This window comes from Desmodus rotundus, chromosome 11 (assembly GCF_022682495.2).
Source record: "Desmodus rotundus isolate HL8 chromosome 11, HLdesRot8A.1, whole genome shotgun sequence".
Classification (NCBI taxonomy): domain Eukaryota; kingdom Metazoa; phylum Chordata; class Mammalia; order Chiroptera; family Phyllostomidae; genus Desmodus; species Desmodus rotundus.
The window spans coordinates 77,754,235-77,767,944 of record NC_071397.1 but is presented as its reverse complement, the minus strand read 5'-3'; positions in this window follow the sequence as shown (position 1 = coordinate 77,767,944).

Here is a 13,710-nt window from a genome sequence, read left to right as displayed (position 1 = left end):
GACCAAAGTAAATTGAACGAAGCAGGAAACTTGCTTTTGTTTTCACTGCTAGCAGTCTTGCCATGTCAATAGGTTACCAAGCTGAGGGCATTTTCAATGACACAATGGAATCAGTTCTGTAATTACTTTCACCAACACAAAATTACAACTTCTCGGGGCTATGAGTTTTAATAATATTTTTCAGAATGCATTAGTTCATGTGGTCGCTGGAGGAGGCCCACACATTGATTTATTTCAGCAGGCTTGCACATTCTGTTCGGCCATGGCTGTTGTGTGGTGTGCACACACACACACACACAGCCTTTTCAACCCTAGAGAAAGTTGTCATTTCGTGCTGGGTCAGGTATATGCTTCTCCTTCCTCTCACTCTGGTTAGTTCTGGAGCTATTTTGTTTCCTTCTTTCTCCTCAGCTCTTTCTAAGTTAAACCCTTAACCAAGTAGATAGTCTGGTCATGAAGGTCTCCCTGCCTTGGGCTGAGTCTGCATTTGGCCGCGCTCCAGCCTCTTCTCTGAAGCTGTGCTTGTGAAAAGGCAGCACTGTATGGTGAGGAGCCCAAGTACTGAATTTCTCCCTTCTCATCCCTTCTGTCGGTTTGACACTTGCATGGCCCCAGCAGGAAAAAGAGGGTAATGAATTCACCTCTGTTTTTTCCTATGAAGACCCTATGTGGATGCTAGGTCTGAGAGAGAAGCTTGCTTTAACCCCAGGCCTCTTCATCAGCTACAGAGAGTGAGTGAAAAGGAAAAGATGCTTTATTGGTTTCGCAGGCCTGTGCTGGATCCACTGAGCTACACCAGCCAGGGCTAAAGATGCTTTACTGGGAAGTGAAGTATATCCACAAGCTCCACTCCCCTAACTTCCCTCTTCGGCAGTTGTAGGTCAGCTCTTTCCTCACCCCCAGGATTTTTATTCTGTAAAAAGTATGTCTTATAATTTCATACTGTGTCAGAATGCGTTAGAAGAGATTGAAGTCCCCGCTCATTTGACAAGATGTCAAAATTGTGGTGCCTTTTCCCTCTCTTTCCTCCCTCATTTCTACTTGCACCCCTCCCCCAGGATAGAGTTCCCCCCCCCCCCCCCCTGGGGCATGTGGTGGTGGACAGCTGCATGAGCTGTTAGCGAGCTGGAAACTCCAGCCTCTGGGGTTATATGCTTATGGGACAGAAAGGAAGGCACAAGACGGTACATTGTGCTATGAGAAGGGCTCCTCTATTGGGGCCTTGTTTTGTCTTCCACAACATGCAACCTTGGATGTGAGCTTGGGGACTGTGGGTGTATATGTGTGTGTGCGTAAGGAGAAAGGACTTGGAAAAGCGCATTCCCCACCTCCAAACTCCCACACTCAGGCCATGGCTTTAGCACTCTCCCCTCCCATACTTTCTTCCCAGAGAATCTGAAGTCTCCATTTAGGCTCAAAGTTGAGGGTACATTCTCAGGGTTTTGTTTCGATAGGTTTTGTGGGAACAAAGACACTTGGATTTTAGCCCTTCTCTTGGCTTCCTCGATCATGGCAACACTTATCTGTTTGATTGGATCATTTTTCCTCTTTGTCTAACATGTCAACTGCTTTAACACTTTTTCAAAAGAATGGAATGGGAGAATATGAACCAGAACTGATTCTCTTGGCTAATTGTAGAGGCAAAGACATTTTTGGTTATAGCTTTATGTGGAACATAGACAAGCCAAACTACTTGTTAAAGCTCTTTTATTTTTTTAACAAATAACATAGTGGAGATAATGAATTTATTTTTTATTATGCTGTTGAAATTATAGTGCTTTTTACAGACATCATGTATCATATTATTTTCCCAAAGGCAGAGAAACTGAGAATTGACTGTACATCATTTCAGATGATGAGATTACATTTCCTTTCTGGAAGTATACTTTGGGTGCTGTGCTGTTCATCACCTCATAGATGTTTGTAGGGTAAATCTCTGTGCAATGAAGAAAGAGTGAGGAGAGAGAATCTAACAAATTCATAAGAATTCTGTGATGTCACTGCATGCTATTCAACTTCTGATTCAGAATTTGGACAACAGCATGTGCTGCTTTATTACTTATGATGAAAGAAACAAACCTCCAGACATTAGCGTTAGAAACCTTTCTTTTAGACATGATTTTATAATTTTGAAGGTGGAGGGTACAAAAACTGCTGTATCAGATTACCTTATTTCTATTTGCACTGGTGCAATCTGTTCCTGCGAAACATGTTGAGTGTGAATTGATGGACTAAATGTTGAATTCACTATTAAAAATATCAATTTAAAACATGCTGTTAATTAAGAATTAATGTATTGTTTTGATAACTGTCAGGTACCATTGGGTGAGTATTAGGTACATAGGTTTTATAAATACAACTGAACATTATAGACAGTCACTAAAATAAGATGCTTATAAGCAGTTGGCCTGATTATGCATAAACATTTATCAGCTAGAGGTTAGGGAAAAGTAAATTATATTTGTAGGCTTTTTTGGGGTCTCTCTTGGGATAGTGTTATTCAATAAGCATGTATACCAAATTGTTTCTCTTTCTTGAGGAAAAATTCAGTTGAGGAAATGAAAAGAAGCTGTTAGAGTTTAAAATGTAATAATAATGAAAACAATAATAACAATGATTTTTCCTTTGAAATAACTTTTAAACTTAAAGCCTTATTTAATCCTATAATAACTACATGATACAAATAGGATAGGTATTGCTAATTTTATTTACAATAAAAATAAGTAAGTCTATATAAGATTCCATGTGTATCAAAATATTTCTTCAACCTCCTAGAATAATAGGGATGAATTTCAACACTTCTGGCTCGATGCCTTTATATCCCATTGCTATAATTGTTATTATTTTACTATAGGGCTCTTTATATCCTGCCATGGATGACCTCAGGAAATATTTCTTCAGGGTTTTTGACATCTCAAACAATAACCAGCTTTTGAGTGATGTCTCATTGCCAGAATTCCCTAAATTACCAGGAGGTTTTATTTGGATTTTTCTAGCCAAAAAGAAAAATGGCTCGTGTCTTCCCAAATCCATTTATCAAGATATCTTCAGTTTCAGGCTGGCTGGTGCAAAAAAGATTTAAGAGTCACACATGAAAATCTGCCACACCTTATGCATTAAGCATCAGAGATTTCAGATAAAAGTTCTATAATTAAGTGGCAGTTTTTTATCTTAATAAATGTCAGAATGATATAATCATGTGGTGTCTCATCACTATTTGTCTTATGCTAAAAAAGATGCAATACAGATGCAAATTTTTTTTCGGGGTTCACCAGAAATTGATAGCAGTGATTTTAACCTTTAAGGAGAGGAGAGATTATTTTGTTCTTTTGAGCTATTAAAAAATACATGTATTACTTAAAAAACAAGCTAACAATGTACAATACTCATGAAAAGGATTGGAACTTGAGAACTGCAAACTCATTTTTCGAAAACCCTAAACACAGTATTGCAAGGGGTCTCCAGGGGAGGGCCCCAGCCTGTACGTGCCGGTCAGACAAGTCTGCAATTATGGAAGAGCTGCAGCCAGGAACCACCACCAGGGAACCAATTTTTGGAGCAAATGAAGAACCTGATGATAAAGTGAAAATGAAAAAAAGAAAGGATGCACACGCTGAAAGTGACGAGGGAAATCCGCACTTCCATATTCAAAAGACTGTGTGTCAGGTTGTTCTGATAGTGAAAATCACAACCAACAAAAATACCGATTCAATTTCTGCTCAAATATATGTCTCCTTTCAGATGTATGTCTTATTTCTTTGTTTACTCTTACTGCCCTAGTTTTCAAGATGTATGTTTAAATCACTGTTCAAATGTACAACAGATACATATTTTTTTACAGATGGGCACAAGGGTCTCCCTTACTTTTAGGTCCACAAACAATTTCCAAATAGATTTTTCTGTGTGTAGGTGGGGTGGCGTGGCAGGGTGAGGGGCTTGAGCTGATGTTGACACTGTGGTATTAAGAACGAGGGTGCAGAACACTGGCTAGTGGATGCTCCCCTCATTTCTTCACGTGTGCAGATCGTTTAGTAATGGCAAAAGTCACATTTCAAAACATTCCACATTTGCGGTCTTACTTTCACAGCAGTGGTCAGGCTAAGGACCATAACTCCTGAGAACTGGAGTGGCCTTTGCACTCCAGGAATGTGGGAGGAGGGGCAGTGCTCGCTCCGATGTGAGAAAATGCAAAGGAGTGATGTGGAAACAATCTCTGGGCACTTACTGAGTGCCTCCATCCAGTGCATGGTGTGCAAAAACACTGCATACAGTATAAGGTTAGTTGAGTTCACTTTACACCACACCCTGCGCTAAGTGCTTTACCTGCATCATTTCCCTTCATCCTTACAAGTGACGTGACAGGAATGACCTATCTTCACTTATAGATAAGTTTATTGGAGCTCTTAGAGGAAAAGTAACTTCTTTTGGGTCACATGATTGGTAAATGGCCATGTTCCAGGCTCTCACAACACATAAAGGCAAAGCGAAAAAAATTTGATTTTAACTAAGATTATCACGCCTTTCCTCTTCCCACACCACTTTTCCCATCTCATTCCCCCAAAGTGCACTCAGTGGTTTCTACATCTTTTTTCCCCAGAGGTTGAACCTAATCTTCTCTTGTCTTCCTCTTATATATCTTTTGCTCAACATTTTGGAAGTTTAAAAAATTATTTGCAATAATTATACTTCATAATATTTTCATTAAATTATGAAAATATAATTAGTGAAACTTTTAGTCTTTCAGAGGTTTGGGAAACAGATTTGAGGGTGGTCACCCCGTGATCCTGCTCCCCAATGTCTTGCTGAGTGTGGCCGGGACCTGTGATTTGCTTCTAAACAATAGATGAAAAGCCTCCTAATTACATTGTGTTCCATAATATTCCATCTTGCTGGCCAGCAACTCTACAGACTCTCCTTACCAGCTTGATAAAGTAAGTGGCCATGCTGGAGAAGCCTTCTTTGCAAAGAACTTCAGAAAGCCCCTAGCAACTATGAGCAACCTCTACGAGCTGAGGGTGACCCTATTTGACAACTAACAAAAAGACAGGGCCTTTAGTCCTACAACCAAAAGGAAATGAATTCTGCCAACAATCTAAGTGAATTAGGAAGTGATTCTTCTGCAGCCTAGCTTCCAGATGAGTATCAGACTCAATCGGTACCTTGATTGCAGCCTTACCAGACCCTAAAGAGAAGACCCAGCTGAGCTGTGGCCAGATTCCTTTCCCACAGAAACTGTTAGGTAATATATTTGGGTTGTTTTAAGATGCTAAAGTTGTGGTAATTTGTTATGAAGCAACAGATAACTAAAAGAGATTCTGTTCTTTTTTTCATAGCATTCTGTTCTTGTTTTATTACTCATTTTTCTTAAATATATACATGTGAGTATTTTTAAAAGTTTCCTCCTTTTTCCTGAATTATCTCTATTTCCTCTGGTGATAACTTTTGTTTAATGTGTTCACTTTCTTTCATGCTGCTGTTTCAGTGCCTGGTGACCTCTGGTTATCCACTTGTTTTAAGTCAGAAAGACTAACTAAATATGTTTAACTCTTCGCTGTTCGTGTTTAATATTTTCTACTTCAAATTCTCTCTTAGGAGTATGAATCCTGCCTAGAGACTCTGTAGAGTGTGATGGAACTGTTGATGAAGAGCATAAAAAATTGCACTCCACGGTGCAGTGTTTGGGCACGAGTGTAGGAAGCCAGGTAGACTACAGACCCTCATGTGTGCGAAGCTTTATTCTGGGTCACCAACATCCTCTAAGCTGCATGGCTTAGTTCTCCTCTAACGTTCTGGTCAGTCTTTTAGGACAAATGCTGACTGACTTTGCTTCGGGTAGAAGGATGAGGAAGGGTAATGAAAATTCACTTTTCACTTTTACCCTCCAAGGGCAGGACCAGCAGCTTTCTGCTCATCTTGATGGCTGCCTCTTCGTAATTGTTTGGGCTATGGCTCTCTCTGGCCGTTTCTTCTATTAATAAGCTTTTAGCCATTTTCAGTCTTCCAGAAATATGTTAAATTCTGTGTTCCGTTGTAATAGCCCATTTCTGTTCTCTTGGCTCTCCTTTTCCTAGCTATTTCAGTGAGTGTGTTAGTTTGTTAGGGTTGCCGTAGTAGAATAATGCAGACTGGGTGGCTTGAACAACAGAAATTTATTTTCTCACTCTTCCAGAGACTGGGAGTCCAAGATCAAGGTGCTGGCTGGGCTGCTCTGAAGGCCTCTCTCCTTGGTTTAAAGATGGCCACCTTCTTACTGTGTGGTCATATGTCTGTGCCCATAAGTCCCTGGTATCTCTTTCTCTTCTCACAAGGCCACTGGTCCTATTAGATTAGGACCCCACACCCGTGACCTCATTTAACCTTAATTACTTCCTTAAAGGTTCTGATCCAAATACAATCACATTGAGGGTCTGGGCTTCAATCTATCGATTTGGGAAGGACACAGTTAAATCCACAACAGTGGAGCTTTTCAGGAGTCCACCAATGTAAACTGGGAACCACACTCCTTGTTTAAGAGCACTGTGCTGTGTTGCTGGACTATTTGGGGGCCTGGTACTCTGTGGACAAGTGCCCAAATTCTTAGGAGAAAAGAGCTATTTAAACAAACAAAAAGCAAAACAACAGTAACAATCAATAAGCAGCAAAAAAAAAGCATATATGGGCTTATTGTGATAGTGAGCACCCAGGCAAAGCTTTCTTCGTTCAACCTTGAAACAACAAATAAAAACAGAGTGAACAAGAGAGAAGCATTTTAAGTGGAACCATATGGCCTCCCTGGGAGGCAGCGATGGTTGCAGAGCGGCACCGGCGGCACAGGGTTCTCTGGGTGTCTATCAGTGAACTGGGAGCCAGGAGCCAGCAGCTGGGAAAAGTAGCAGGTGCAGGACAACCTAGGAATTTTCTCTGAACTAGAGGAAGGAATTTGGAGGTGCTGCATTCCAGGGAGCCAGCTGGTGCAGCCAAGTCACAAATTGCTGTTCTCTTATTTCTGAGTGTGACCCTGCTGTGGCTCTGGGCTGGCCTGGGAAACACCTGTTGTATGTAGTTATTTGGGCCCATGGACTGGTTTAGGCTGCTGCAAACTGATGGCCCAGAAGTTACCAGCAATAGAAATAACTCACCTTGGCCAAGGAATGGCTCCTGTAGCTGGCATCTTTTAGCAAAACTCACTCCTCTCTACAAAGGATTCTTCCGTTCAGATACAGATCCCACATCAGGCCTCTAACATGACATAATGTCTTTTAAAGTAATCACATAAGTGAAAGAAAACACATTAAGTGGATAAAATGCTTTGACTATAAAAACAGATGATTGTTTTTACTTTTAGCAATGCTCACACTTTTCCATTTCAAGCTCAGTATTTACAGGTAACTTCAATTATGACCCATTTTCTCCCTTACATTGATGCATTTTACCTTTAACAGCACTTTACCTTTAATTTCATCAGGGTTAAGTATTTTTAGTATCCCAGATGCTTTTCATGGTGGTAGAGTTCTGGTCCTCATTATTTAAAATCACATTTGATTTCGTATCACAGATCTTCCTCATCCTATAATGAAGTTATGTCCCAATAAATCCAGTATTTAGTTGAAAATATTTTAAGGCAAAATGTATTTAATACACCTAATTTACAAAACATGATAGCTTAACCCAGCCTACCTTAAAAGTGCTCAGAACATTTACATTAGCCTACAGTTGGGCAAAATCATCTAACACAAAGCCTATTTTATAATAAAGCGTTGAATATCTCATGTAATTTATTGAACACGGCACTGAAGTGAGAAACAGAGTGGCTGTAAATGTACTGGTGGCTAACCTGTGTGACCGTGTGCCTGGCTGGGCACCACGGCTTTCTCTGCTGCTGCCCGGCTCTGCTGCTGCCCCGCGGCATGATGGTATCGCGCTGCAATCGCTAGCCAGGGAGAAGATCAAAGTGAAAAATTTGCAGTATGATTTCCACTCAATGCATATCACTTTTGCACCATTGTGAAGTAAAAAAATCTTCCGCCAAATCCTCGTAAGTTGGAGACCACCTGTAACAAGTATAGACAGAGACAGACTATCCGAATTCTTTATGATGGGAACTTTGTTCTAACTATTTTTTAAAGTACTTGTATAACCTCATAGAATTTTCAAATCTGTTCATTTTATGAAGATTTTAAAACATAAAGGCATTTTAGGTGCCTTACCTTCACAAATTTCTAAATGTTTTTATCTGTCTTTGTAAGTCACCTGGCACATCAGTAAAAAGCAGGATGGGCAGTTCTACTGCCGGTACACTTCCAACTCTCCAATGACGGTGTTGGTTCTCTGGGGAAGAGGTTAGACCACAGTGACCTTGAAACTCAATAGGAAGTGGTTTTTAAACAACTACTTTGTACCAAATTCCATGCTTGGCACTTGGGGTACAATGACACATCAATTGTCATAGTGTACACCACAGTCCAGTTAGAAATACAACTCAGAAAGCTAATCTCAATCTAATATGGATCCAAAAATGGGGGAATAGGCCAGCAGTTCTCAAAACTTGTGGTCTCATGACTACTGTATACACTTAAAAATTAATGTGGACTCCACAGAGCTTTGGTTTATATGAGTGATACCTATAAATCTACACATTAGAAATTAAAACTGAGAAATTAAAAAATATTTATTAATTAATTTAAAAATTACAAACTCCTTGTTTGTTAACATTAGAAACATATTTTATGAAAAATAATTGTATTTTCCAAAACAAAAATAACCAGTGGTAAGTGTGGCATTATTTTACATTTTTGGAAATCTCTCTAATATCTGTATTAATAGAAGACAGCTAGATTCCCATATCTATGCATGCATTCACTATGTTGCAGTACATTGCTTTGATTGAAATATATGAAGAAATTCATACAGATATGAAATGGGAAAATGGAGGAGTACTTAAGGGCCTTTTTGGATAACCGTGTATATTCTTTGATAATACATCAAAATTTGACAAGCAGTAATTTCTTAAAGTTTAGTCGAAATGAGCAATCTAACACTGCCTTTTTGTACTGCTTTGCGTTGAAATCTTTTGGTCTACTTTGCATTTTGAATGAGTCATTTTCCCAGGTATGATTTTGTGACATGCTGTATTGGTTGCATGGAAAATATAGTTTCACTGAGTTATGAAGACTTTCAAAATGTTGACACATTTTACATAATATTGAAAACTCATTAATATTAGCACTGATCCAATACAGTCAGTGATTAGAAATGTTCTTAAAGATTGGAAAGCTGTCAAATTCATGGTGGCAAATACATGTTTACCAGAATTCTAATTTTCACTAGAAAGATCAAATTGTCATTGGTAACAAATACTGTCCCTTGTTTCCATTGCCGTGACAGGCTTACTTGGTTCATTTTTGAGAAAATGCCTGCCAAGTATCCAAGTCTGAATAACTATATTTTGTTTGTTATTCTTTCAGGTAAAAATGGTGCTTCATGAAAAAAAATCTAGCTAGTTCAAGTTGCACCTCAGACATCCTGCAAATCTTTAAGACAACCGTCCAACCTCGGCGCGCAGGGGGAGTGCTTCGCGTGCACATTCTGCCCCGTCGCTCAGAATTAAGACATTGCACTTTAGGGCTGAGGTGGAACAAAATCGATGTATTTCCCTGGGCGCGGAGCAGGGAAGACCACAGTGCCCGTGGGTGCGTTTGGTGTCACTGCCTCCGTTCACGTTGTCCACCAGCAGGTTTTCTCACCGCCGCTTCGCACTGTGAGTACAAACGTCAACACAGCGAAGAAGCAGATCATAGCGTAGCATTAGTATAAAAATATTTTCTGTCCTTGTGGACCCCATACAATTTTCTTGGAGTCTTTGAGAACAAATGAGAAGCACTAAGCCTGGCCTGGCTGGGGAAGGACTGGGGTGATGGGGGGCGCGGGGTGAGAGACTTGCTCCTGGATGAGATGAGTCTCAGCAGGATGCCAGAGGGTGGAGAGGAGTTAGTTGTTCAGTGACAGGAGGTAGGGGATGGTGTGTAAGAGTGTTTTTTATGTCGCTATATAAAAAATTATCCCAAACTGGTATTCAGTGACACACCTATTTCTCATCTCACCGTCCTGTAGATCAGAAGTCCAGGCATGCCATAGCTGGGTTCCCGGCTTAGGGTCTCGCGAGGCTGAAATCAAGGTGTCAGCGCGGCTGTGGTCTCATCTGAGGCTCTGTGGTTGCTGGCAAAGTATAAGAAGTTGTAGTGGTAAGACTAACTCCTCTCTTTTCTCGCTGGCAATCAGCCAGGGACAGCTCTCAGCTGCTGGAGCCGCCCTGTGATTTCTGCTCCGTGGCCCTCCCCAGTGTACTGCAGTTTGTCTCTTCAAAAGCAGAGGTAAGTTCTTTCCCTCCCAATCTCGCTTTTCAGAAGGAGCTCCATCCCTTTCCAGGGCTCACCTGTAGGTCAGACCCACCCAGGATAATCTCCCTTTTGCTTAACTCAAAGTCAACACTTTTGGGAACTTTATTTTTTAAAAATATAATGAAGCCTAATTATGGAAGTTAACTTCATTATATTTACAATCCCACTCATATTAAGGGGCTCAACAGGGGTTCTTGCAGAGGCATCTCAGAATTCTGTTTACTGCAGAAAGACACCAGGACCATACAGGCCGAGGGGGCTAAGGTCCATGATTTTCTAACCGCTATGCTCTACGTCTGAAACTAACACAGAATAATACTGAAAACTGTAATTGAAAGATGATGAAAACAAATATGAAAAATAATGTGTTCCCGATATACTACATTTTTATATAACTGCATTTAGTCCCTCTTAGGGTTTTTTTTTTTTTTTTTCCCCCCTTAGGGTTTAAAGTAAGATTTTAGAGATCAATACTCATTCAAGTTGTAAAAACAAAACAAAAGACAAAGAAGTTTGGGGAAATCAAAACTTGTTGAGGGCATTTTTTCGGTGGGAGCTGATGATGGGGTAGAGAGGAAATGGATCAGAAAGGCGAGGGAGAAATGACCTACTTTGAAGTTGTCCTGCTGGCTGTCACACTAGATTGCCCTCCCCAAATCCGCCACCTTTCCCATCGGCGGGGCTCTGTGACTTCCACAAGGATGGCTCCAAAGGAGAGAAGAGCTTTTTTCAAATTTCGTGGAGCAACTTTCTAGAACTGTGCCAACAGAAAGTCTCGGCTGTCACAGTTTACCTAACTGAGAAAAGGTAAAGATCCTCCTGACCTCGGGCAACAAACTGTTTTAACACAAAAGCAGTCCATTGAAGGGATTCTCACCGTCTTAATCACTCAGAGACTCAGTCTATGCAGGGAGAATTGTGATTATCTGTCCACCTACTCCCAGCCTCCATGGCTCCAGTAGGTCTTCTCACATGGTCATCAAAAGCATCTGCATCAAAACATTGCTTTTAATTAAAGTCCCCTGTCTTCTGAAAAGGCCGGGAAGATGCCTGTATTTCTCTCAGGTAAAAACTACAATTTCTGATCATGGGTTTTGAGGCCTCTGACCAGAGGTGCTTTTTTCCTGGCCCATCTTCCTCTCTCGTTGATTATGAAGCACCCAACCAGACTCCTGTGTTGTGGCGTCCCTTGGGGTAGAGAAGGTGAAAAGAGGGTCAGCGTCAAACCCAGCTGTCCTCACCAGCACCTCACCAGTGGGAACCTTTGAGGCAGACGGAAATGAGAGAGACAGTTACCTCATCTTCTCTGTGAAATCACAGTGTTCTTCAAAACACTTCTCCCGCCACATTTTAGATGACTTTTCCAGAATGATTCAATTTCGCACTTGTTATTTGTAGACATTAGAAGAAAAGCAGAGGGCAAACAAGAAACAACTGACTGATTGAATGAAAACAAAGAAGGCAATTAAAATTCTTTGTTTAGAATATTCTCTGATCTTTGATCATAAATGAAAGTAGAGCCCCATTCCTCTTTTTGAGTTGAATTATATTTCTCTCCAGCTCTTTTTTAGCTTCTCCTCCCTCCTGCCCTCCCTCCCTGTCCCCCTTCCTTCCAACATGAACTAGTGGTGTTTGCTTGGCATTGAGACTATACTCATGAGTGTAAGAAGTCTTTCCCACCAAGAAGGGTAGTATTCAGGGGAAAGACATGTAAAGAAGTACCAACAATGTTGTGTGGTGCAAAGGGGCAAGTGGTCATTTCTTCCTCAGGGGTATGGTGGTCAGCAAAGTCTCCATAGAAGATTCTGCCTTTCATCTGGACCTGAGAGAATAAGTATTTTACAGGTGGACTGGCAGAAGGGTCTTCTAGAAAAAGAAACAGTATGTGCAGAATGCAAAACTTTGGAACAGTGACAAATAATTATCTATTCAAATTTAATTAGTTATATTCAGTTACCTAGGTAGTCATTTATACACCAGTATATTTGAGAAAGAATTTAAGGTCATTTATAAAATGCAAACACTAATATAAGATAACACCAAAATGAAAAACAAATGGGTGAGTAAATCAGGACAGAGAAAAATTAAGGGTAGGAAAATAAGATGAGTTTAGTATATAAAATGCATGGTGTATGATTCTGTCCACTTGCCAGAGGAAGACCATACATTTGGATCTAAGCCTGTTGGTGCCAAACCAGAAAGAGAGAGTGTAGAACCAAGTGTAGAATCTACTGCAACACTTAGTGTCCATCGGATCAGACTAACCAGTTTTTCAGGAGCAGCACAGTGATAGTGCTGAGAACAAAGAAGGATTTCTTTCTTGGGTCTGCACAAAGGGGAAATTCAGTGATTTTTGGAATGACGCCCTCAGCAGCATCTTTATAGTAATGCAGGCCTGACGGTCATAAAACTATTTCTTATCATGCCTTCCAGTGTAGGCTAATGATATATTTCTAAGACTCCAGTGAGCAAAAGTATTTCTACATTGTTCAAGGTTAAACATTCTGCCAAAACCTTATACTGTTTCTTTCTTCTCTCCCCCATTCCCTACTCCTTTTTTTTTAAAGCCAAGGTATGGGTCGAGTTATATGTATTTTAAAATGTTTCCCAGGATAAATTTCTGGAAGTAATGCTATATGAATGTTTGATTGACCACTGCCCTGGGTGCTAGCTGGGTGTATAGCTCTTTCATTGAGTTTCTAAATTTATTCTTATAATGATCTCATCAACTTACTTATCAGTTGTTTTATGATTATTTGACCTATTTCCTCCATTAGCTAATAACACCCTTGCCAGGGAGGCAGGGGACTACATAATAGCATGTTCTGAGGATCAGCCTGCAGTGGGGCTGCCTGCTTTTGGATGATATTATCTGGTGTGTAGTTGTTCCCCTTTTCTTCCTTTAACACGGTAATTACTAATTCCTTTAATCTTTTCTGATCTTATTGTCCTTGGACACATTAGTTCTGGCACATTAGTTCTTTGATTCCAAAACCCTTGCAACTTTTATTTTAATATTCTTCAAATCAATACATTTAAGAGGTATCTAAAAAAAAGATAAAAAATATTCCAGATACCTAAAGGGAGGAAATAATAATAACCTTGAACATTTTGAAATACAACACATTTGTTCAAGTGTAAATCTAAAAGGCTTCAACTATAAAAAGACCAATTAATTTCATTATTATTTAATTCTGTAACACTAACAGCCCATATTAGATTTACATTGTAATTACTTTCTACCTGTGCAAATTTATCATTGTTCACAAGTCTAGGGTGCTTTTTTAAAAAAAAATAAATATTATATGCCAACCAAAATAATACTTATATCTAA